Source organism: Vicia villosa, linkage group LG7 (assembly GCF_029867415.1).
Source record: "Vicia villosa cultivar HV-30 ecotype Madison, WI linkage group LG7, Vvil1.0, whole genome shotgun sequence".
NCBI lineage: Eukaryota > Viridiplantae > Streptophyta > Magnoliopsida > Fabales > Fabaceae > Vicia > Vicia villosa.
This window is the reverse complement of record NC_081186.1, coordinates 66,634,159-66,656,208: the sequence shown is the minus strand read 5'-3', so window position 1 is coordinate 66,656,208 and position 22,050 is coordinate 66,634,159. Positions and strand designations below refer to the sequence as shown.

General features: G+C 34.2%; 1 long non-coding RNA gene across 25 annotated transcripts; it reads left to right on the top strand.

The window, feature by feature from the left end:
- The first annotated feature begins 954 nt into the window (after positions 1 to 954).
- On the top strand, positions 955 to 6,982 carry LOC131620662 (uncharacterized). 25 transcript variants are annotated; one of them, XR_009289238.1, is made up of 13 exons: positions 955 to 1,361; positions 1,446 to 1,666; positions 1,896 to 1,983; positions 2,091 to 2,108; positions 2,367 to 2,421; positions 2,564 to 2,781; positions 2,943 to 3,001; positions 3,088 to 3,756; positions 3,848 to 4,692; positions 4,887 to 5,166; positions 5,272 to 6,007; positions 6,105 to 6,182; positions 6,281 to 6,980. It is a non-coding gene; the product is annotated as an uncharacterized LOC131620662 (long non-coding RNA). The 25 variants fall into 25 exon arrangements; XR_009289239.1 differs by having other exon boundaries at positions 956 to 1,361; positions 1,896 to 2,421; positions 3,088 to 3,129; ... (1 more) ...; positions 3,659 to 3,756; positions 6,281 to 6,971; XR_009289237.1 differs by having other exon boundaries at positions 956 to 1,361; positions 1,896 to 2,421; positions 3,088 to 3,129; ... (1 more) ...; positions 3,650 to 3,756; positions 6,281 to 6,971.
- Positions 6,983 to 22,050: the final 15,068 nt, after the last annotated feature.

The following is a 22,050-nucleotide window of genomic DNA, read 5'->3' as shown; positions in this document are numbered from 1 at the left end:
GAAACAAAAAGAGAGGTAAAGAAGATGCGAATCGAAGAACAAGATTCACAGAAGACTCTGCAATGAGAGGAACAATGATGCTGATCGCAAAGAGAGAGAACGATATCACAAACAATGGCTACCAGAGCTTGTATAGCTCTGATACCATGTTGATAATGGAGGAATCTAGGTCAAACTCCATGGAAGAGAATGAGATAACCAAGGAAGGTAAAAGAAGAGAGTAAAGTTTGTTACAACAGTTAAAAGAAAGTAACTGTATTATCCAAAATCAGTATTAACCACTGATACATACAAGTGTATATATACAAGTCATACAATGACCAATGTGAGATAAAATAAATGTACAAGTGTAAACTAGCTATTGGTTCAATAATATAAGCTAATACTTAGTTTAGTGCAATGCAATGTTTATAACAAGATTATAGAGGAGTACAAGATACAATATATCCTAAGGGTGCCTGTTGATTGCTAGATACAAAACACTAAATCAAAAAATGTAAATTTAGACTATATATGCATTCACATACTCCTTTTTATGAGGACAAACTTGTGGACAAATATAGCTTCAATAACTTGACACCATGCTCCCTATCAATGTGTGTCATATAGTATGTGGTGACTTGATAATATATGCACAAGAATTTAGACGGCATATCTCAATGCTAAGTTGACAATCATGGAAACAAGTTGATCATAATAACCACTAATCTGGCAAAATAACATGCATTCACATACATGCGTTAAAACATGAATATAAAGGGAGATAAAGAAGAAACGTGCATACACATGTAAAATTTAAAGTGGTGCGAATAACACATTTATTTTAAATCTAAAATATAGTCGGTTAAAAACAAGAGTAATAATACATGGCAAAACATGACAACAAATTACTAATCTATCATATAAGAAAAGTCTACCATTTGAGACTTTCTTAGGCTATCCACATCAGCAAAACACTCCACAAAAATCCACATCAGCATCATCAAAATTAACTTCTTCTTTCATGCAGTTACATCCTTCTATTCTTCAATTTCCACTATTCTCATAACTGTCCTTAATCTCACACTCTTCCGAATTCCAAAACCGTTCAGAAAATATTAGTGCAGCCCATTCTTCTTCTTTCACGATCCATTTTCTCCAAATTCCTTTTTACTTTGCCTCACACAATTGAGATTCTTCCTATTCTGAAGACAAAGAAGCAACCGATTCTGTTCACGGCGTTGTTGCTTGAGGTTCGTCAATGATGGATAACATCACGTATGGTGTCTGCGGCTGTGTCGATCTTGGGAGGAAGGGTGATGCTCGCGGTGATTGGTTTTGCTTTCTGATGACCCTTCACAGTGGCCGGGTTTGATTAAACGGTGAGTGGTCTACGGTGGTTTTGACTCCAATCTCGATTTTGAGTTTCTCCTCTTCTTTACTTTTGTTCTGTTTTTACTGTGTAGTTATTGTGTTGTTGAATCGATTTGTGCGAGCAGAGAGTTCTTAGGGAGTGGAGTTCGACTGAGATATCTGTGGAGTGAGAGAGGACTGAGGTTTGAAAGAAATCAGGGATTGAAGGTGGACTCAGAAGTTGAGGGAATCGTGGGATTGAGGTGGCTCAAAGTTCCTATTTTCCAGGCTTTTCAAGTGTGGATCATGGACCTGTGATTTAAATCTTACTGATGTACGTTTTTTTGTTTTCAATTGGTTTCTCCACCTACACTGAAAATATTACTTTGCATCTTTTTGTTTATGTGCTTCTCTTTCTTGGAACTTCAGGATTTTAGAAAATCCACCTACACTGTTCACAAATTGTTTGATAGTTTTACTGGGTTTCTCAAATTCCTTTTGTTTATGGGTTTCTCATCCGTATATAAATTCAATATGGCTTTGTTATATTTTAATATCTACAGGGGAATCTTTCACATATTGGATTGGGTTTACATTGTAAATGCTCACATAATCTCTGGTATTGGAATCGTGGGTGGACTAAAATTTAAGGTCTGTATTGATAGGACAGCAATACAACTCTCCTCATTCTGTAAGTTTTTTTTCATATTACCATTCATCCTTTTCAAGTTGCCATTCACTTCAGCCGCATCTTACAGGACATCTCCGGCATGAAGGTTCTCATACTCGATTCTCAAACGATACGCCACTTTCTTTCTTCATCAATGATCTCCCCCATTCCTAACAAATATGATCGTTTTATTTCTTTGTAGATTCCTGTAGAACTGTCCATTAGATTTTGAGTAGAATCTCTTTGGACATTCCTAACAAAGCTAATACCATATTATTTTTAAAACTCGCCTTAATTTCTATTAAAAAATATACTATAGATCAAATCTACAAAAGAATTAATATTTGTTCCATTTGCATTGTAGGTACTACTGTGACTACTGCGATACCAACGTGTTTCCGTCAACGACTGTGGTGTTGGTAAGATTCGAAATGAATTCTATGTGACTTTTTTAGTTTAGGTTTTGTTATTAACTTACCCTCTCTTAAACCCTAATTTCAGGTTGATTTATTCTGTGTGATATTTGTTCTGCCAAATTTGTAATGAGTTGTTTTGTTTCAGGGATTTATGGTGCCATGGCTGTTGCAGGGAGTTTTATATGTTCGATTACCAGAATTAGGATTTCTACTCATGGCGGAACAACCTCTCCCGTTCGAGGATCATGCAATTCCGGATGCTGACGACGACGAGGATTGCACTGGCAGCGATGATACCATGTATGAATTGGAATGGTCGGATTCCAAATTGTTGATATTTTTTATCGACTCAATGACAACGGGGTGAGTTTTTTTTTATTAGGTGATGTAAAGATTTTTTTTTATGCTTTGGTGGCGGCAAAGAAATTTCACAATCGATTATTGATAACAAAACTGCTTTGACTTTTGCTGTTATTTTATTTCTTTCCGAAGATCTATGATGATGTTTTGCTTGGCATAATTAGGAAAAATGTTATTCACTAGCAATCAAATGGTTTCCTTCATTCAAAACATGAACTCGAAGGTCGCAACTTTTAACCATTCATGAATTCTATTTTTCTATATTTCGAATTCTATCTTATTGTCTAATAATCTAAACTCAATTGACAGCAAATTGGGATATCTAAATAGTGGTCTTCCACACAGACAGCGGTAAGCGGGTTGCATATGATTTAAGTGCCGTGTTCATATCTAAGGGTAAATTTCTTTATTTGCTGTTAAATTTGATATGAGAAAGAGTTCTTTCTATGGCTTATTTTGCATTCAACTTCCATTCTTAGTATTTGGAGGACTCATGGCTGAAAGTGCAAAGAAATTGCAGGTTTTTTCCTAATAAAAAGAATGGTTAATATATAAGAAGGAATTACAATGTCTGCCACAGTGTGTTTTCCCATGAAGTTAATGGAATACACCTAAAGACACTGTTGCAATAGCAGTTGTATTATAGCTTATGTTTATGTTACGTGCTTATATAAGAACTAATCATGTTCTTGCTCAACAGGATCGGGCTCATGGAAGGTTCCCATCTCTTCTGCCTTCCAATCAGTATGGTACTGACTCCAGAGGTTTGTGATAGTAGAAATGTTTAGTTTTAATAATGACAGTAACATGTCTATCAAGAATTTCCTTCCCAGAAACAAGACCCCTCTCATTTTCAATTTCCAATGATAAGGATCTACAGCGAATGGTTAAGTTTCATTACGATTCGAGTACTGTCGAAATCTATGTCTTTGTTGAAGAGGTACTTGCCCTTGAGGTCTCTACCATTCCTGACAGTAGGTAGTTTCTTTATTTCTATGATGATGTAGGTAATTGTTATTTCATGGGGATTTTCTAGAATTTAATTTTGATTTTGATTTTTGTGTTTTAGGTCAAGTAGAACAACTTTGTCTGAAACAATGTTGTCGTTCAATACTATTCTGAATCATGACACTGATTATGCTCCACCTGTTGCTTCTCATGATATCATTCGAATTGATGCGGATATGGAGATACCTCTTTTGAGTCTTTCGTCAAATGAGGAGAAGCTGTCTAAAGGGGCACAACAGTGGCATAATACTATTACTGGTGTGGGTCAAAGGTTTAACAGTGTACATGAGTTTCGAGAGACGTTGCGTAAATATGCTATTGCTCATCAATTTGCATTCAAATATAAAAAGAATGATAGTCATCGTGTGACTATTAAATGCAAAGCAGAAGGTTTCCCTGGGAGAATTCATGCGTCGAGGCTGTCAAGTACTCAGTTGATGTGCGTCGATGACTAATAATTATCTAGGCGTGGAATAGCAAAACTAAGAACACCATGTCAGGCTGTGTTCCGTCACAGATAGTTGGCTTGACCAGGACAACCATGATAATGGGATTGAATTCAAAATGACGTTGTTCTGATGGCCGCTCTGGCTGCGTGAGCCGTATATTGCTTACAATACTATTCCTTATACATTGCTTGCTTGGACTGCGATTGAGTGGTGAATGTATTGTATTTGGCTATGTTTTGTATTTATGGCTTTCAAGTTTATGTACTTTGGAATCAATGTGGTTGTATAGGCTATTATGGTGATTTGTGTTGCTGCAGGTTTATAACCAGATTGGCAAGTGAGAACATTTTTCCAGTTGATTGCGGTGCATTTGAACTGGCTTTCGATGCCGTTTGCAGCAGGATGGAAGTGGTTTTGGAGCGTGAAGATGAAACTTACCTGGGAGGTGTTGCAGCAGGTATGGCTTACTAGCTTTGTGAATTCTGATTAGAATTTGGCGCAACTGGCGCAAGTGGTTTTCGGTATAGAATGGCTCATAAATGTATGTGTATGTATAGACAAAGTAGTCATTTTCCTGAGTTGTATGTTGATGATCCCGGTGGTTGTAAAATTTGAAAGTTATAGCTCTGATTTCTTTCCTTGATTTCACAGATTGACATCTTAATGTCCTTTATCTCAGATGCACTCTGATGACGAGAAATCCATGTTTTGATTAGGCTTGCAACCTTGCTAACTAAAGATGGGCACCCAGGAGGGTTGGCTCTATACTTGAGCAGAAGATATTCTTCAATAAAATCTTCAATACAAAATGATGCTTCTCTTAGATGCTTCACCCAATTTCTTAGTCCATCATTGGTTTCTGCTTGATCGGCGGCCCTTATGTCTGCATACGGTTCATGAATGAATTTATGGAGATCGAACTGAAAAACTGGTAATATATAGTCATAAATTTTCTGCCTGGTGTCATTAGAGAATGGTTTTTCTTATGATTGATAGACATCACCTTCAGTTGTATCTTTTGTTTGCGTTGATGCAGCCATTTAAAGATATAATAGAAGGAATGAGAATGGATCTAAAGAAATCAAGATACAAACTTTGTATTATATTTCTAATATAGCAGAACAAAATGGCGAGGCTGTTTGAGAATATTAAGAACATTGCTGATAGGACAGAGCTTTGGAAAATCGCTGTGAAGATCCATCACAAATGGAACTTATTTCTAATTTATTTAACATCAATATTTTTTAGTGGATCTACTATGCTTGAAAGTGATAGAAAAATTAACTATTGCAATTCTATACTATTTTCTTCTCTCCAAATTTTTTACAATTAAAGGCAAACATGCATTTAATCACTGTGCCCTTATGTTGCGGCTGTATGTAAGGCTGTTGTGTTTGATGGATCCACAATCATCCCCAGTTTGGAATGAGCCTATCCTTGGACATACATTCCAACTACACGCTTCGTTTGTATTTTCACAACTGATATTGATGCCTTATTTTCTGTTACGATAACCTACATATGTGATGTTGGTATCTCTTAATCATTTGGTCATCTCTTTGATATTTTTTTATTCGAAATCGTTATTTTGTTGTGTTTAACATCCATGTCCATTTCTTTTAATGGAATTGGGATCTTATGCAAAGTGATTTTTAAGTAGCATAACAACCATTGATTTAGAGTTTTGACATGTTTTTCAGGATGGTCCACATCGGCACAAGCCGAAAAAGAACAATGCACTCGAGGCTTCTGAAAGTTTGAGAAGTAAAAAGGTATGTTGTTAGGTTTGCTGTGTTGAGCATGCATGAACAACAACAATTTGTATTTTTCTCGCTATTCTTATGTTGGATTATTATTGTCATGTTGCAGATATCTGCTAGATGGGATCCAGCCGAAGCATGTCGGCCTATAATAGACGAAGCACCTGTGTTTCATCCGACTATTGAAGTAGTTTTTTTTATAACCATCTTAATATAGTTTATACGGTAGTACTATTGTGCTTTGTGTAATAACTATGGTTTCTTATATGTACTCTTTTTATGTAGGAGTTTGAGGATACTCTTGAGTTATATTGTGAAGATACGCTCCTTAGTCGAACCGTATGGCATATGTAGGATTGTCCCTCCAGCTTGCTTTCGGGGCTGTTACTACAATGTTTAATATTAGTAGAAAATTAAGATTGTAATGGGTATTAGCAAGCAAGAATACTGAAGATTTCTTCAATTCTAAAGTTTCATCACCTAGAAAATAAACATTCAGGTGTAACTTATTATTTATTATCCTCAACTCTGGCATCACAAAGAAATATACAGTATTTAACTTCAGTTCTTCATTTCCGTTTATCTTGAATCTGCCAAGCTATAGCTCCAAATTAACCTATAATATGTTCATTTTTTGCTCTCCTTACAAAATGCACAACTTCCTCACTGGAGTAATCTTTCCATTTGTGGAAATATAGCACCAATGGTTTAAGAGTTTCATTCACTAACAAAATTAAATTGTGTCGTACTCCAAGTTTTCCCACCTAAAGGGAGAAACTGAGCCTACAAAAGGGGTTCCCCGGATAATAAATTGCATTCATCATATTGAATATCGAATTATATTGTATACTAGATGTCTTATGTGTTGGTTAAATCATTAGACTTCTTTCTGGTATTAGGCTTGTATGCAGGAAAGTTTGACATACTAATTCATTTTGATGCCAATTGGATTGAATTTTGACATTTTGAGACATTGAATATCAATAGTATCCCAATTATCAGCTTTAGCACGTAAATTTCATTCATCATATTGAATATCAAATCATTAGGTCTGTTTTCCCAAAAGTATTTGGTTGTATTTGACTTTGAGCTCTTCGTATATGTTTTAGTTATGAGGAAGGCTACATGGGGAGGTTGGTTGTCCGTAAGTCAAGGAATATCAGAGGATACATCTAATATTGTATCAGGTTTTGCTACAGTTGGTGATGGGTTGATACATCTGTCACAGTCAATACTCCGAAATGGGGTCTAGGCCTTTAGACAAAGATCCACTTAAAACATTTATCAGTAGTTCAATGCCCTTTGGTTGGCACCTGGGCTATAAAAATTTAGTGTCTGAAAACATATATAATAAGATCCATGTTTTGTTTTGTTTTAAGCCCTTAATTTGTGCATCATGTTAGTGTAACTAGCTGCGCATAGATTTTGAATTCGGTATAACTGATAGGGCTAGGACAAAATGATCCATTTCCTGCCTCACTCAAAGGATGCGGCAATGTGCTCCTTCAAGGAGGCAGATTTAGTAGAAAAGAACTTAGCCTCTGTCACGAGGTGTTGAGTCTTTGTTTGGGCAGTAGGAATTGTAGGATTAGACAAAATACAAACTTGTAATTCATGTTCTTATTGAATTACTATTGAAATGAAAACACATTGTTGAGGTATGATAATCTATTGATTATATTATTTAAGAGAGTTGATTGTTGCATAATTCTCATTTAACCCTTAAAGGAAGCTGATCAAGGAATAACTGTCACTTTTCTGCTAAAATGTTTTGGAGGCTTTGAGACTGTTAGTTGTTGGAGACAAAGTTCATCTTATAATATTTTTAACTTTTGTTAAATTAGTTGTGATTGGGAGGAGATTCTCACCTGGTCACTTTAAGTTCTTTCCAAACATATGATGCTTCATGCCAAATGATGTTGGCTGCAACCTTTAGTAAAACTGACGGGTTGTTCCAAAAAATATCAATAGATTACATCTTTTTGACACTGCATTCATGAGTAGTTTCAAAGAAAATATTGAACAATAATTTTGCACATCTATTTTAGGTTGACGTGTACCTTTTAAATTAAAATAAGGGAGTAAGGAAATTAGTAACATTTTATTTGACTAATTCAAATTTACTATAACGGAAAGTGAGTGTTAATTTGTATTCATGATATGAATTTTGTTCACTTTGAGTTGTCTAATTCAAATTAATCTAAAAGATATTAAATTGGTTTTTAAGTTGAAAGTAAATGTGAATAAGTTTATTGCATTGGACAATCGACATTGTGTTGTCGGTTCTTTATGCAGGTCACATTTTGTTCTACTACCGGTAAAATATTAATAATTTAAGTCAAATAATTGATCTTTCAAATTTTTATTGAATACTAATAAAACAACATATAAACTTTATTTTCTTAATTACTTTTTATTTTCAATATTCAATTATTTTAATATTCTTATTTTTATAAGTTTTTCAATTTTAACCCAAATTTAATCTTTTACTAATACCTTTTACCGATATTTTTTTTGAATATTAACGGGAACAAATTTGAAATATTAACGGGAACACGAAGTTATTGATCAAAATAATTAGTATTAACGGGAACACAGACGTATTGATTAAAATAATGAATATTAACGGGAACATGAAGTTATGATCAAAATATTAAATATTAACGGGAACAAATTTGGAATATTAACGGGAATACAGAGTTATTGATCAAAATAATGAATATTAACGGGAACATGAAGTTACTGATCGAAATATTGAATATTAAGGGGAAAATAATGTTTATTAATCAATATATCTCAAACTTTGGCCCAACCTATTAAAAAGAAATTTCTATATTTTACACATTTGTTTTTAGGACATTTACTTCTACAATAATGTCTATATTGAACAAAATAACATCTTCCCTATCTTCTTTTATTTCCCTCAATCACAATGCGCGAAAACGACAGGTACCCGTGCGAACGCACGGGTAAGACACTAGTGATTATCTAAAACCTATGTCAACTAAAACGGCAAATGTAATTATATTTACAAGTAGAATAAAAAGGTAAACCACAATAAATAAAAACTCTAGCCAAATCTTAGATACACTTATTTTACAAGTAAAAAAAAGGAAGAAAAAAAAAACTAGTGACACAAAAAGAACAAAATACTGTTTATAATTGTCGTTAGACATAACTTACACCTGAAGCACCTCGAGATCTGACCAAATCTTGTTTGAGTTCTACATATGAATTATTTGTCAACATGTTCAGAGGGTCGGTTTCTCTGCATTTGGCCCTCCCTTTGTCTGCTCCAATAATGCCATTTGTTATATGCATAATTACTTTCCTATTCTCACCTGTAAGTTGTAGCTAGCCATCCCATCTCTGGCTGCAGATTGTCTTAACTCTAATCATGTTGTACATTCAATTCCATCTTGCAACTTAGTTTAATTTACTTCAGGTAGAAGTATTCATGATATTTTCAATACGTGTACACTACTTTGGTATTTATATTTTGATAAAGTTGAAGTCATTAATTTGATAGAACTTTTTTTTGTAATGGAATTTGATTCAACTTTGTATCCTAAGAATACTCTATCAAAGTCAATGAATTATATATATTTATTTTAGACACGGAATAAGGGAACGATGATGTAGAGGGAGTGAGTCATTTTGGTACGGTGATACGGATCTCGGATGGGATGAAGTGTTGTGAATCTGCAAGGTTAACACTCTAACATCAATGTCAATGACGCCGGAGAGATGTAACTTATAAAAATGAGAATGAGATCATACATGTTATGGCGTGTGGTAGGGTTTATACATGGTAAACGGTTAAAATCATCCTCATTTAATTCGACGTGTGTTGTGGAGAGTCATATATTCAAAACTTATAGTAGGTAGTAAATGTGCATCACAGATCGAGTTTAAGACCCTTTTGGTGAGGTTACACTTGTTTATTGGCCTCCCGTGATGATGTTTTGGGTTGGGCGCTTGTAATTGGGCCTGTATTAATAAGGCTTTGATCGGCTTGGAATAGTTGCCTCCAAGTCCTAGTTGTCACAAGTGAAGCGACTATTGCATTATAAGATTCAGTGCTCTTCTTCACCGTTTGGAATTACCTAGGTAGGTATTCGGCTTGGAGAAAGGGAGCAGAAGAGTATGTTGATTAGAAGTAAATGGCCTCGAAAACATGTGAATTAAATGCTTATCTTGTAACTGAAATGCTTTACATCGTGGGCTCGACACATGGCCCTAGGTCTAAAGTCAGATATGAACTTTTTAGGGTAATTAAATGTTGCAGGAATCAAGGTTGAATCAATATCGACAGTGATGTTGGCACACTTTCCTAGGTCTTTATACATGAGGGTTTAAGGGTAAGTAAAATATTTCTTTCACCCAACTTGCTTATGAGACTTACATGTTGTCTTTTGCATCTCTCAACATCATATTCCAATATTTCTCTTCTTCTCAATCTTATTCTTTTGTTTTGACATCATGCAAAATGATTCTTACGCATGTGCTTGTAGGTAATGAAGATCAGCGTCTGAAGTTTAGATGGCGTTAACGCATGAGGATCTATGTGCTTGCAGCAGAGGACTCAAGATCAAATGCATATGCAATGAGATGCTATCTAGAAACAGTCTTGAAGCCTCTTTGGAGAAAGATGACAAAGGTCGCTAAGTCATGTATGTCAGTTTGTCTGAGAGAACACAGTACTGCAAAAATAAGATAGTAGCTTAAGATTACTAAGGCAACTCACACACACATACACTTAAAAATCCTTTTCAAAATATTTTTATCAAACAAATTGTTTTTTAAGCCAATCCGAGTGATTAAGAAGTTGTCCAATCTCTTTCCAAAGCCTTTTTGAGCAAACCAATCGATTGGATACTTAAGCCAATTGATTGGAAAAACTTTTTTGTTATCTAATGGATTAGAGCGTTATGTCAATACATTAGAAAACGGCTAGTCATTTAATCAAGTGATGGGAAGATCACCATAATGACCTACAATGGCTATATACCCTATATTTCCTTTTTGGCCTGCAAATAATTTAAAAATGTGTTTTCTAATCAATTATAACGTTTTACTAATTGATTAGAAAAGTGCTAAACGAATTCAAAATCAATAACGACAGCGCATTAATATTCTGCAACGACTCTATATTCAAACCTTCCTAATTGGGTTTCATAGTCGATTATATTTGAAATTTCTAATCAATTAGAACAATCGATTAGATAATTAATTTGGCCCCATAGATTGTTCCCTTTTTTGGTGATTTCGACTACTATATAAAGGAGGGTTTTCCTCACTTTAAACCGTGCCACTTTCCATCGATTTCATATTTCTTTGGAATCCATTTTTCTTCCTCTCTTTGAAAATTTTCTTATTTCACTTATGGTTGCGTAAATGCTTTAGAGTGAAGCTCTATTTGTGAGGAAGATATTTTTTGTAAGTGGTTGTACTAGTCGTTTAAAATCTTAAACGTGTGATGCCTTTATGATATTGTGTTTTGCTTCTTGAGATCAACCTGTGGTAAAATCTCTGTTTTTGGTTTAATAAGCTCTGCCTTATCTTTTCGGCCAAATATGTAAAATCTCTAGAGCAATCTTTCTAACCTTATCCTTTTATTTTTTACAATTTACTTCTCTGCATTTTTTTCCGATGCAATTACTCATCTTAAAACTTACTAATACGATATTAATCGAGAAAGGTTAAAATTAATCATGAATTTTAAATACCACAATTCACTCCCCCCCCCCTTGTGCTTGAGGTCACTTGTCCAAAAAGTGACATCAGAGCCTAACTCTTGTTAAGGACTAATCGTCTCAGGAGGGAAAATGACTTCAAGTTATTCACTAAACAAACCATCATTCTTTAATGGAGAAGTGTATGGATTATGGAAAGAGAAAATGAGGTTCTTCATAGAAGGGATGAATCGTGGTATTTGAAAGGTTGTGAATGAAGGTCCATTTATTCCTACACATATAGTTAATGGTGTTTTAGAAAACAAACCTGTAAAGAATTAGACCAAAGATGATAAAGAAAATGTACAATGCAGTTTGAAAGAAAAATCTATCATCACTACCCTTCTCGATCTCGATGAGTGTTTGCGATTTTTTCACTATGAAGTTGCAAAAGAAATGTAGGATATCTTCCAAATCATCCATGAAGGTACTACTGAGGTGAACAGACCAAGGTTGTACACATTAATCCAGGAGTATGAACTCTTTAGAATGAAACCTGAAGAGAGTATTAATTAGATGCAAACACGATTTACCCATATTGTGAGTCATATGAAAACTCTGGGAAAAAATTTCAAACGAAGAATTAGTTATAAATATTCTTAATCGTAGTTGGCAACCTAAATTCACTACAATTTGTAAATCTAATGATTTAGCAACCATGGACTCGCAGACTCTCTTTGGTAAATTGAAAGAACATGAGATAAAGCTAAAAAAAGACTTGCTAATGATGAAGAAGATAACAAATAGAATATAAAAATTATTTCACTCAAAGCTACTAACATCGAAGATATGGAGTCTGAAGATGGAGACTGAAGATGGATACTGTTAAATTGAAATTAATAAACTCGTGAAGCTCATGTTTTGAAAATTCAAGGAGTTCCTAAGGCACGAAAAACAAACTTCAAGACTCCAGAAGCAAAGTGAAGAAAGTTCATCATTCATTCCTACATGTCATTAATATGGAGAGAAAGGGCATATAAGACCAAACCGCCCGCAAAACCCAGGAAGAAACCGAAATCAAAGAAAGTTCAAGATATTCAAAAATAGAGCATACATATCTTGGGATAATGCTGATATGGAATATTCAGATAAAGAAAAATCTAACCTCTGTCTCACGGAAAATCATCAAGATGATGAGGTAACCTCTCACTTTTCCTATCAAGATTTATTTCGCCTTTGTAATAAGCTAATGAAAGAAATGATTAAATTAGAACAAATTGTATCTACCTTCAAAGACATTATCTCTTATCTTGAATTGAAAATTAAACACATGTTGGAAGAAATAAAAAGTCTTAGAAAGAGATAATATAGTCTAATTCAAAACTCTTCCTCATCTCAAAAGACTTTAGATGAATCTATCCAAGTGTGATCAATGTGACATTTTGAAAAATAAAATTGATGATCTTCAAAATACACTTGATATATTCACTACAGGGACAGACAACGTGAATTTCTTATTAGGAAATCAAAGGTCATCTTACAATATTGCTGGTCTTGGTGATGAACCTAAGAAAAATAATAAAAGCATTAGTAATATTTCAATGCCCAACGAAAACCTAAAGGTAAAAACATGAAAATCTAATTAGTGTAATAATGACGACCATATTGCCTTGTTTTTTTATCAAAAAGAATCATAAGAGCAAAGAAGGAAATCCTCCTTCATACTTTTATAAAGAACTTTGTGAACGTAAAAATAGAAAGATATTTTCTCATAATATGTATTCCACTAACATCAAAGGACCATAAAAGATATGGGTATTAAAGGTAGAAAAGTCAGATTATAATACAGATGATTATACCAACAATTGCTCTTCAAGTGAATAAATAAATATGTTCTATTGTTCCTCTCCTACGAGGGAAGAAATTCATTTGTCTAATAACAACAAGACAAAACCATTGGATCTTTGAATCTTGGCTGAAGTAGGGTTGTTAATTTTGCAGGTATCCTTAAAAAACATCCTTGAAAGATGAAAATAAAGGGAAATAATATTAACGACAAGAGGAAGTACAAAGTCCAGAAAGATAAACTCGAGTTACAGTCAATTAAAGAAAGTATTTATTAAGAACACAGTATCATCAAGGAACTACAATTGTTGTGTTCTTCCTCTTCATGAATGTTTATTCTCTTAGATAGGTTTCCGAGTTCCTTTTAACGATTTTGAGGTGGGGGTTCATAACCACCCGAAGATTTATCCATTTCAACTGCATCCAGTAAGATGGATCTATGTCAAGGTCTTCAAATATTGGTGTGAATATAATAGGAGTGTGCCAACCTTGACGTTCTTTTTTAAGTTTTTCAATATTTAGCAAAGCTTAGCCGACTCGAGCGTTGTCAAAGTTCACTCTCTTTAGAAGGGTGGAAAGATATTATATGTGTATAAAAATAGTATGAATAATTTCAAGGGCCAATATTACTTGGTCACGCCTTTCATTGAGGTTGCTAATGCGAGTATCTTTGATGCTTAACCTGGTACACTTCCGAGATGCTCTAATAAAAACTCTAAATTTTGGCTTCAAAATAATTTCTCGCCCAGATCAAGAAATTTTGTTTGCCTTCATGATGATTTGTCTCAATAGGATACCTATCCAAAGAATAAGCTAGTGACCTTTAAGTATGTTTAGGGCTTTGTTAATGGTGTCAGGCCTTTTACACTTATGTCAAAGAAGTAGAAGTGGCAGTAGACTAATACTCGACTAGTAGTAGAGGCCCCCACCAAAAAGAAGATGTGTAATATCTTAGGTAAAAGGAATATAATGCTTATATTTTTTCCCTTACTTCATTCTAAATTAGAATTCTCATTATTTTTTATTTATCCATTCAGTTTGCAAACAAAATGGGCTATTGCAAAGTGATGCTCCAAATGAAGACGGTATCTAGATTTACTTCTTTTCCTTTCAAAGTTAGTGCATTATTGGTTTCAAACGAGGCCCGCTCCCTATGTCACCATGTTGTTTCGGCCTCCCCAACATCTCTTTTATTCTAGCGGTTCATAATACAAAATTCTCCTAGATTGCCTTTGGCGAGGATTTCCCGAGCCTTTCACCGAGGGTAACTTGTGAAGGCCGTCCAATGTGATACTTTGATGGAGTCCCCCGTCTAGTGAAACGGTCTTCAAAATTCCTTGATGCATGGAACTGGATTCAGGAAGGTCGGGCCACAGGGGAAGCTTTCTGTTTATCTCAACAAATTTTTCATTGATGCTTTTGGCCCGTCCTGGTCCTCTAACGGTTATAGAGCTTTGATCTTTCATTTTTAAAGATGACTTCACATATTTCTTAAGTAAGGCCAGAGAGGTTGTCAATACGAGATGGAATTTTTTTAATATAAAATGCACAAGGCTTATACTATTTTGGCTTTCAGAGCTATAGGTAAAGGGGGTGTCTTTGTGCACAAATGTTTTTAGAAGGAGAAAAAGACTCTTAAGGAGCGTCTTAGGGATCTTGTTGTTGAGAGGTATCAAATTCTAAATGAACTTAATAGGTTGGGTAATCTCTTGAGGAAAATTGGTAACGAGTTTCAAGCATACAAATATACTCACCTATTAAGTGAGAAAGTGTGGGCGTTGAGCCAAGGGATAAAAGAAAGGGATACCAAATTAACATTAGTTCTAAAGGAATTGTTTGACACTGAATTTTCCCTTGCTTATATGAATGTGGCTTTGAATTCTTCTCAAAATACATTAAATAAGTTTGAGATATACTTAAATAAATCCTTAGGAGCATTGAAGAAGGCTCAAGAGAACCTTTATGAGGTGTGATCTAAACAATGTTCACTTGACTAAAGAGTACGCGAAGGCAATAGAGTATAATTAATTTATAATTTAAGAACATTTTTAGCTGATGGAATACTTCCACCTAGGGTGCAAATATCAAGGAATTAGGTTAATCCTCCATCCCCCGAGTAGGAGAAAATATATGGAAGTCGGTAACCCTTGGTAAGAAGCCAGACTCATAAGTGTTCTTATATTTGTTTTGTACTTGTTTTACTTATACAAGGATATCTTTGTAAGTATAATGTTTATTGTTTAACAATTTATTATAGTTTATATGAATGTGAGTTGTTGAATTTATCTCCATGCCTCATAGTTAACACTTGGTTTGAGACCTACGTAATAAGGTCTCATATCATGGTCTTTGAAATGGCTAGCTACCAAGACAGGGGAGAGTCTAGATAACCACCTTTTATTTGGAGGTTTGGTGTATTTAGTTGAGAAAATTTTATTTCAAGTGTTTGATTGATTTAGTTATACATTTCAAGTGTTTATGATAGCATCCCATTAGTCATACATGTCTTCCCATGTTTTCTACAAGCGTTTTCTGAAGATGGTGATGTTAACTTCAAGCATGTTTTTTATCCTTCCCAACATAGTCCTAGTTGTGCTGCAAGTCTTTGTAAATTCATCGGGCTCTAGATTAGTTGGCGCATATTTTCACAGGCTCATCGTGAAAGTTGAGGTACTTCATATTCAGATGAACGGGGGAGGCCATGATGTTGAGCCTTTTTGTGAAAGGTATACCCAAAATGTAGTTGTACAAACATTTGTATGGAACTTATAGGAACTATAGGTCTACTGTCCTAGTGTCTCTTCCTTCTCAAAGTGTGAACATGAGCTCTACAAACCTCATGGACGGGTTATTGTGTCATTGAAGGTTTATAGTTTAGACCTCGTATAAGGTGATACACTTTTTTTCTTCATCCTTAACTTTACAAAGAGTTTACCAAACATGATATCGCATATGCTCCCTGGTCGATAAGGATTCAATAAACTTTAAAGTTAGACATAGTCATCGTTATAACAATGGTAAAAATCTCATTTGGAATATCGCTCACTTTATCACTATTTTTTAATCCAAAGATAGGTCTTTTCGGTTTCCCTTTAGATACTACATCTTCTTTCTTATTGGCTGCCATCAGCTTGACGATCCTTCTCTTGACCATCCCTTTGAGTGGTGTCTTTGGGCGAGGAAAATTCCTATGATAGAGGCTATAAATTGACACTTTCCTCTTCGTCATTATTATCTCTTCTTACTTTGGCTTCTGTCTAGGCCTTGATTGTATTGTTTGGGGACACTTTCTCTTGGAAAAGAGATCGCTTATTCACTAGAGATTTTTCTCACTTCTTATAGTCTTTTCTTCTTCCTGGATCATCTTTCTTAATGCCTTTCTGGGTGTACCAGGTTAACCTCCCTTTCTTAATCATTTCATCAATTTTTTATTTGCGATGTACACACTATCTGTATAATGCTTGTGGCTCTTATGAAAGCGACAAAACACCGCCTTATCAGTTCTGGTCAATTCTTTCATGGGGTGAGTGTTTATTACTCTAGCTTCCTAGAAATTGGTGTAAAGGCATTCTTGAAAAATATTCTCTCTTAATGTATTAATGGGTGTGTAGAATGAAAATATAATCCGTAGACCTCAGTCTACAACATCGCGGCGTCGAATAGAGTTTATTTCTATAGGTCGGTTATTTGACAAATTCCCTTATCCTCGACCCATTTCCCCTATTATTCTAGGAGCTTTTATTCATAGTTAATTTAAGAATGGACCTTGATGAATAGGACACTCATACTTCTAGCAACTTTTAGTCTTAACTTCTTGTTAAATATATAGTCTGCTCTTAATCCTTTCTCAAATATTCAACACTTCAGTATGTTATTTCTCCACCTACTTCTATGTATAATGTATTGGTCAAAAATTACAGGTGTGTGTTCCTCCTATAAGGACAGGGGGATCATAGGCCTTAGTAGGTTTACAATATTTTGTGATTGCCAAGGCTTGCCCACAATGATGAAAAGCCCCGTGTGGTGATGCTTTACGGTGGTTTTAGGAGTCCTGCTTGTAACACCCTAATCCCCTGACTTTAAATTTAAAAGAATAATTAACACTTTAGGATGTTACTCAAAACAAAACATGCATACTATCTCATTTAATTCACCCACTCGTAGAGAAATTTCAAATTATAACATACCTTTAGTAATTTCTTCAACTGAAACGCTTAATGAAAATAACATGATCCAAAATATTAACTCAACAAATAAAATGCCTTGTTCCCGATGTTACAGATCAGAGCATAAATCAAACTAAATTGTGATAAATAATAAAATAACGAAGAAAGCTCCAAAATCCATCTTTCAACTCCTGGCGGTACTTACTTCTCCTAAGTATATGTACAACAAAGTACCGAGTAACACAAAACAAACAAAAAAGGGGTGAGAATACACTTTAGTATATTAATTGTGTAAAGAATGCAAGGGTAGATTAAATCACGTAATCAACAACACACGTTCATTTACACAGCAACTCACAATTATAATCAACTTCACATTATAACCTCTATATAGGCAATGTGACTCACAACTCAACTCAATGCATGTGGTATCAATTGGACATTAGAGGTCTATTACTGATTTCATCCACTCGTAAATGGTTTCTCATTCGAATCGGGTCCCCACTTCTGAACCCTGGGCCCCCACTTCTATGAGTTTTTATCGGATTTTTTAAATACACTATCGAATTTTTCAAAAATCTACGAGTTTTTATCGGATTTTTCAAAAAATCAAATATTGTACCAAAATTTTCAAAAAATTCAATATTATTATTTTTATTTCTTTACTATCAGAAATGAACTACCGAAAATTTTAAAAAATCTTAAAATTTACAAAACATACCGGATTTATTGAAAAATCTAAAATGTTAAATTCATTTTTCTAAAAATCAATAAAAATGCATATCGGACTTTTTAAAATACACTAACAAATTTTTTAATTGTACTATCGAAATTTTCGTTCGCTAGCGTCTTTTTTTTATTAAATTTTGCCAATAATATTTTCGCCATTATGAAAGAACGTGAAAGTGTCCGGTCAAGTTGGAGGTTCTCATGATAAAATATCGCGTTTGTATTAGTGAGTTGTTCAGCCCGAAATAATATTTAAATTTGTTATATCTTTCATAAATTAAAAAGTATGTATGTTTGATGATATAAAATGATAATCTAGTTCTTTTTCTTATTAAAATAAAATAAGCTAGGACGTACTGTACGTAGAATAAATTAACCTTTAATATTGTTCGGGAACCATAAAATTAAACGGCCTCTGCCTTTTTTAAGGTTACTACTTACTATAGTGGAAGATGGAATCTTAACCAAAAGTATTATCTTGCACACTAAGTTTTTTCAAGAAACTTTTTTTAAAATCGTGTTTGTACAACTATAGGTGGTTAATTTGGACATGATGTGCTTCAGATTTGGAGAATATAGTTTGTTTTTGGACACATGAACATAATTTTCAGATGGCTGTAAATATTCTATTTAATATTTATCGTATAAAGCTATTAAGAACTTGTTAGCTTTTTGTATACGAAATTGTATTTTTTTTAATAAATAATGTTTAACAACTTTTATTAGATAATTAAAATTAAAAAGTCTATTATTATTAATAAGAATTTGATCCATTACTCTATAGCTTTTTCTTTTAATATGAATAATGAAATCATTTATGTTTTTGTAATTTTTTTTATTAAGGTTGAAATCTGTTATATATATATATATATATATATATATATATATATATATATATATATATATATATATATATATATATATATATATATATATATATATATATATATATATATATATATATATTATTTTCATTCTTGCAAATAGATCACTTTTCATTGATATTTTATTTTAGTCCTAATAACATATGTTGTATTTATTTTGATTTATATAAAATTGATTTTAGTTTTTGTAATTTTAGAAATTAAAATTAATCAGTTTACTTATTTCAAAGATAATTTCAAATATTAGGAAATAAAACAAAAATAACTGCATATTTACAAAAACTAAAAATAATCTTATATAGAGTTTTGTAGTGTTATATTTGTGAGAGTCCTAAATAGTGGCAACTACTGGATCCCCGCCTAGTATGATGTGGCCCGGGCGACATCCTCACAAAGTATGGGGGGATCGCTCTTGGAACAGAGGACGTGAATTTTACTGTTACTTTCTCACTAGTCATATAGAAATATGAGAAAGAGTCACACCCCGATTCCCTGAAAAGTATGTAGTCAACAATCTTCCCTAGTCAAAGAGAATTAGTTACTGTCTCTAAGGATTTTCTAAACCATATGTGCAAAGGCCTCTATAAATACTTTCCCCCTAGCGGGAGAATCGACAGATCATAACTTACAGACTCATACCTAAGCATTACACTAATATACAAAGCCTTTCACCTCACGTGAGGAGATCCTCTAAAAAGCCTTTCTCGTTGTCGCGAGCAGCTCTAGTCATCCTAAATTATTATAAATATACTAAGGTCTCTGAGTATCCCATACCCTGTAAAATTAATGTGGGTCACACCTTCTTCATCACAATCACCATACTCATAGTTACCCTCCACACCTATACCTAGAATTTCTCATCCATGGTCAACATGGGAGCTCCATCATCTACGTCGGAGGGTACTAGTGGTAGTATTGATTCCAACGCCCTGAAGAAGATGTGCGCCGCCATGTACAAACTACACCGTCAAAATCAAACACAAGAGGATAATGTCCATAATATCAGACAACACCACAAAGAGTCCAATCTCCCACTAGAGATGGAAATGTTGGATCCCTAACCACTCTCATGTGAGATATGGGATGCGTTTGTCTTTGAAGGATTCAAACCTCTCTCTTGCCAAGTTTAATGGGCATAATGATCCATATGAACATGTCACCTCAACCAACACACATACGACTATCATTGCATCACTTGAATCCCTACAATACAAACTATTGGCTGACACCTTCAAGGATGCTGCCTACAATGGTATATAGATCTACCTCGAGCCTGCATTGCCAGTTATCTAGAGCTGGTAAAGAAAGTTATGCATCAGTTAGCTGTCAGCCGTCACAAGAAGATGTCCACCACCAGCTTGTTCAACATACGATAGGCTCCACAACAGTCGTTGAGGGACTATCTTGCTCAATTCAATGAAGCCACCATCAGGGTTGTCCCTCAAACCAAGAAACGTTCTTGGAGGCATTCTAAACTGGACTCAAGTGGGACACATCAGTTAGTATCTTGCCCAAAAGTCGGTACTCTTGTTAGCGGAAGTGGTAAGTGTCATACCCCAAAATTTGCCCTCTTATATTCAATCAAAGGTCCCTCAATTGCCCAAGAGCACTCAGGGTCCTATCAGACAAAGCTCATCCTAATCCAGGATCTCCAAAACTAGGGTTTGCATTTTATCAAAGGAGTTTGAATCTCTAAGGCCTCAAGTGGACCCCAATGTATATCATATGTCTCAGAGCATCTCCAGGGAAATTTTCAAGCTTTGGATCACAAGATTGTTCAATCAATGGTCCAGATGATCAATAATTAACTATGTTGACCTAAAAGTCAACTATAGTCAAAATACAGTCAAACTTCAAGACTTTTGCTCAACATCAAGTATTTGAGGTTATATCCATCATTTGATCAAAGGTTGATCATGATTCATTAATAAAAACTCAAAAATGAACAAAGTCAAAGGTTCAAATTAGGGTTTTTTAACTAAAAAGTCAACTCAACTTTGACTGGCCATAACTTTCACATGGAGTATAAAAAATTTCTCATTCAAAGCCTATTTTGAAGGAAATTGAATTCTCTACAACTTTGTCTCTCACATGCCAAGGCCATAAATGCTTCATTCAAGAGATATGGTCCAATACATTACAGGTCCTCCAAAAAGGTCATTAAAAGGTTATTTTTTTCAAAAGCACATAACATGAGCATGGAAACTTCAAAGGAGATGAAACCAAAAGGAGTGTTTAGAGGACTCTTTGAGCTTTCCAAAAAGTCCTAAAATTCTTCCATATCTTAAATATTGAGGGAGATATGCCTCGTCAAAGTTAGTCAATTTTGGGTGAGGTATGTGAAGCAAATAAGGGTTAAAATCAATTTTATTGCAAAAGGGCCCAACTTTTTATGACCCAATCTTGTTCCTTACACTATCCAGAAGGTCCATATCCAAAGCCATGAAAATTAGATGGATATTTGATTTTTCTTGAATTTTTATTCATTAAAACCATGGTTTAATCAAATATTTGGAAGAAAAATAGAAAAGATTTGATTTGGTTTAATTTCTAATCATAATCAGTCATCAAAATATACCCTATTTCATATAAGATTCGTGCTAATGGGATTGGGGAAAAGAAAACCAAATTTTAGCCAATTTTGGAAACTTTAAAAATCAAATTTCAATCAAGATTCAATTTTGGATTCAAGGGAGATTTGATGCATTTTCTTTACCCTAAATTATTCTACTATAAGTACCTAAGTAGTACAGATT